This window comes from Lactuca serriola, chromosome 8, assembly GCF_051521515.1.
Source record: "Lactuca serriola cultivar US96UC23 chromosome 8, Lser_US96UC23_V15, whole genome shotgun sequence".
Lineage (NCBI taxonomy): Eukaryota > Viridiplantae > Streptophyta > Magnoliopsida > Asterales > Asteraceae > Lactuca > Lactuca serriola.
Genome location: NC_136415.1, coordinates 286,344,952 through 286,350,417, shown reverse-complemented (window position 1 = coordinate 286,350,417; position 5,466 = coordinate 286,344,952).

The following is a 5,466-nucleotide window of genomic DNA, read 5'->3' as shown; positions in this document are numbered from 1 at the left end:
ATAATGTAAGCATTTCCATCCCGCTTAGATTTGACTAGAATCCACTCTTCTGGAATGACAATGCCTGGCTTGAGAATCATACACTCCTTGTCAGTGAAATGTGTAGAATAACCTTTGTCGCATATATGAGACACCCTCAACAAACTATGCTTTAACTCGGGAGCAAAGTTGACATTCTCAAAACATAACACTCCATTTGTAACGGTTCCTCTCTGAGTGATCTTTCCACCTTCTCCACCCGCAAAGGAAACATATCCCCCATTAAAATATTGAATGTTGTTCAATTGGGAGATATCTCCTGTCATATGCCGGGAGCAGCCGCTGTCGATGAACCAGGGTCTGACGACATTTCTCCGCAACTGTCCCTGAAAAATGTGCGGGATCATTTAGATTTGGGAACCCAGGTCATCACTTTCCCGGGTTGACCCTTCATTTTCTCAGATTTATCATTATTGACTAACTTTTCAGAGGGTGCTGATGATGGATTGGAATTTATTTTGGGCATCCATTGGTAATTAGGTTTCCTAACAGTCACTAATGGTTTTGATATAAGTTTCTTATCAGTTTGCATTGAGCACTTGGGTTTTCAACCAGAAGTGGTTGAAGCTCCAGAGCTGCTCCTCGACGAAACCGATTTTGGCGGAGCTGTGTTTGGTTTTGGCAAACTGCTTGGGACTTTGCTATGAAAAACCTTTTTATTATTTTGAAAAACTGCCATTTTTCTACTACGATCATCCTTCCAATCATCATTCCGAGACAGAACTCTAGAGGACTTTCTAGTTAAAGACCTTCCTCTAAATTCGTTCTCTCCTCTTTGTGACGTATAATGTACAAACATTCTATTTGGACAATTCCTAGCTATATGACCACCAATACCACAATTGAAACAAATTTGTTTGTTATTATTAAAACATGTACTACCTTTTTCAGATTTATTTTCCATATCGACATCCTTACTTTTCTCACATGAACGTGAACAAGAAGTAGGTTGTGAGATAAGTGAGGGAATATCAGATGGAGTGACTTGTGGAAACGGTGAGTTTTTATTTGTATCATTACAAGCATCAGAATTATCAAACATCTCACCAAACACTTTAAAACAATTCAAACCAGTATCAACAGGTGCAGAAAAATCACAAAAATTATTGTCACTTTTAACATCTGGAAAAATAAATTCTTTATTGGAAACTAAAACATCAGGTTCAGACTTAGTTTTATTATCAGAAACAGATCCTTCAACTTCATGCTTTGACTAATTTAAGAATTGATCTGCAAGGGAAGTAGAAACGTTAGTATTTTCAACATTAATAACCCCTCCTGAAACAAAACATGTAGGTTTGCCATAAACCATGAAGGATTCATTGGCAATCTCCTCATCAGAGACAGGGTGATACTGATAATTGTGATTGAAAGGAGGAGGCACTTTATCGTATCCCAAACCCTTTTTCTAGTTTTGTTTAAACTGTAGGCAATGGTCAATCATGTTGGCAACTACCTCGCTTGATACATCATATTTTTTAAAACCAAAGTTTGCAGTATCAAATTTATTTTTTAATGTATCAATCTCAACAATTAACTCAATATTATGTCTCTTGATATAATCATAGTTTTCACATTTATTAATGTAGTCTTCCTAAAGTCTCCTAAAGTCTTTTATTTTTGTCTCTAATTGGGCTTTCAAGGGTTTTTGACCTTTTCTAAGTTGATAGCCCTCATATTTAAGGTCCTCAACTTCTCTGCGTAATGATTCTATTTCCTCACGAAGAATTTTAACGTAATCAATACAAGCTTGAGAACAAGAAGGAAAACTTACCTCATTTTTCTTCGGTTCAGAAGTAAAAGATACCATCAACTCAAACTGAAACTCTATCATCTTTTCTTCAGCAGCAACACTATCCACGGAAGCTTCATCCTTAACTTGGGCCAAGTGATCATTTTTAGGTTTTGAAATGTTTAGGGCCTGAATCTGGTCCTCCCAGTCAAAAGACTGAGCAACCATAGCTTTCTCACTGTTGACCTGAGCACCTCCCCGAATATTTCCCACTGCAACCATTGTCTGGTCAGTGTTTAATCTTCTATCTGGCTTCGGGCACTCACGAGAAAAATGACCTAGCTCGTGACAGTTGTAACAACGCAACTTCTGTGACATCCCCTAATTTCTCGGCCAGAAAAGACCGATTTAATTTATGCTTTTTAAAATCAAATCAGAGAAATCTTTATAAAAGATGTTGCGGAATTGGTCCCCAAAACAAAATATGATAAAAGTTTGTCAAAACCTTTCTTTAAGAAATATATCATTTCCTTTTATATCAAAACCTCGGGATATCATGTTCCGATACAGATCAAAAGCATAAACAAGACATTATAAGCCTTACGACAGTTATTTGTAACTACTAGCCTATAATCCAAAATTCACTCATCATCATCATCCGACTATGCTCAGGGTCCTCTACCTGTAATATAAACAACTGAGCGGGTCAGGCTTGGAAGCCTGGTGAGCATATAGGGTTTTCAACCCACAATACATAAATTTATTATGTTTAAACATCAATCAATCAACCGAATTACCCCAAACCCCATCATTTTATTTATTTCTTAAGGGTTTACCCTAAGAATCAACTATCACTCCTTCCTAAGGATTCATCCTAAGGAATAGACACAAAGTCACCTCGTGACCGGGGTTTATACAACGGGCACTAATTCCATAGCTGCCAAAGTTTACTTAACATGTGCTAAGTCCATAGCTCTCGTTTATCGACAGTATTATTTACAGGTGTTCTCTCCTGCAATATATGTCAATGGGTTTTAGAGTACAACAAATGAACATATAGTTCATTACACCTACAGGTTGCGAGCCTGCTAGTGTTCCATAGACTGTCTAGAATAGTCCATGGTTGTCATCCATACTCTGCTGAATGACGGGGACCAACATTTTGGGTAAGTGATTCTCTCAAATTTCACCACTCACCCTCAACTCATGATCAATGTTATTGATCATCTCCTTTATCCAACTCACCCTTCATCATACCCACTATTTCATCTACCCATGTTTTACCCAACATTTTTTGTAGATAAAAATACATATATAGTTTAAATTATTTAAAAACATGTATAAATCATTCCTTCAGCACCCATCTCAAATAAACAAACAATATATATTCACACAACACGTATTTTATGTATAATACTTCATATCTATGTGTAAGGTGAAAGTAACTACACACTCACTTGATTTAATGAAAATCGGGCAACAATTCGTTTCCTAAAACAATCGTTTCTAATAAAACCGGGAGTTTTATTGAGAAACCAGGCTCTGCGAAAGGTCGGGCTTCGAAACCAAAAAGATAAATTTTCCGGGCTTCACGGGCACTTCGTGGCGTATTCCGGGGCTTATAATCGATACCAGGGCTTCGGGGGATGATAATATGAAAAAAATATGGAGAAAGGGGCTAAAAATGACAAGTTTTCAAAATACCCCCGGGAGGTCTCGCACCCTTCTATTTATAGGGAAGAGCTTCTGATCGGACGGCTGAGAAGGAACCACGTCTCGCAGATCCGAGGGTTCACAGGGAAGGCTCGCACGAGGGCTGCGCGTGCGAAGGGCTGCTGGCTTCTTGTTGTTGGTCCGAGGCGTGTGTCCGATGCGCAGGTGGTCAGCATGTGCGAGGGTCTCGGTGGCACTCGCTGATTGGACCGCAGAGTCGTCTTACACGTGCGAGGCTCGGAGCTAGGTGCGAGCTTCGGATTGGTCAGCAGCCTCGGTTTGGACAGATGCTCGGTTCGGATTGGGCCTCCTTCTTGGTCGAATCAAAAGCCTACACACGGGTCGGATCACGTGGGTTGAATGCGAGGATCACGTGGCTACTGTTCATGCGAGGGTGACTCAGCAGATTTTGATGACTCAGCAGGACACGTGACACTTTTTCAGCGAGGGTGACGTGGCAACTCGTGACTATGCGAATTTTCTCGATTTTCGCGCCAAAACTTCTAAAATCCAGAACTTTTGCATACGAGCTCCGTTTTTGACGTTCTTTATATGCACGCGTAGCTAAAATTACGCTCTACAACTTTCGTTTAGACTTCGTTGGCTAATTTTGACTTTAAATTTTATATTATTATTTTTAATAGACCGGGACAGGAAATCCGTTAAAAATTCATAACTTCTTCATCCGACGTCCGTTTTCGTCAGACTTTTTACCGTTGTGCTCCTAATGACGAGACCTTCAATTCTCGTTTAGGTTGTGTCAAATAAAAATCACTCGATCTAAAATTCGAGTTTTTAGCTGTCTACTGCTAAGCTGAAACTTCAAAAAATCATAACATCCTCATACGAAGTCAGATTTGGGCGTTCTTTTTATCGAACTTCTCGGTTTAACGAATACTATGACTTTCGTTTAGATTACTAAGGCTAAAAAGTAGTTTATCAAAAACTCACTTTTTATGACATTCGGCACCATGCCGGTTTTGTCGCGAAACTTCGACAGGTCATAACTTCTTCGTTATAACTCGGATTTCGGCATTCTTTGTATCCCCGAAATCCTTGTTTCGACCACTACAACTTTATGTAAAGATATAGGACTTATCTCACACTTTAATTTTGACGCTTATTTTTATTTTTAATTAATTAAACCCTAATAATTAAGCATAAAACACATAATTCACATAAAATTCACATAATTCCTTTTCATTTCTTCTAAATGAGTTACAAAGGTTAACCTAGACCATTATGTCAATATTAATGCCTAGCCTAGAAACACGAGCGTTACAGCTTCCCCTTACTAAACCCCACCTTTTTATCAGCGCTTATTCCCCATTTATTCTTCCCTGTCTTCTTAGCAAACTGATTCGCCCTGAACACTGTCATGGCAATTTGCCATGTAATATCCATTTCTTCCACATCTTCTGGATGAATCTAATCCGGGTCAGCAAACAACATTTGTGGCGGAAGATCTCCAGCTACAAGAGCATTGTAGCAGTTAACAAGTTATGTGGCGAGAGCAAGATTTTCATTACTTTCTTTGGAATTTGAAGAAGAAGCCACATTTGAGGAAGGAGCAAATTGAGGAGCAGCAAATGATTGGTTATGAGAAAAAGGCATGGATGATGTAGCAGGAATTGAAGTTGGGAAAAATGTTGAGGCTGAGTAGGTTGAGCAGCAAAATATTGACCTGGAGAGGGATAGGTGAGAGATGAGAGAGCCTTGTTAGAGGAAATCCCAAGATATGCAGTTGAATATGAATTCACATGGTTAATCTCTCTCTGTTTATCATCAATATCACAAGCCTTGATGATCACCATCATTTCAGCAAGAGTAAGGCGATTTAGATCCTTGGTCTTCTTAATGACAACTACATTCATGTCCCATGACTTTGGAAGAGCATTCAGTAGCTTTTTATTTATTTCGGACTTAGTCAAGAAGATCATGGCTATAGTCATCTCAGTGGTGAGAGTTGTGAATCGCTGCAA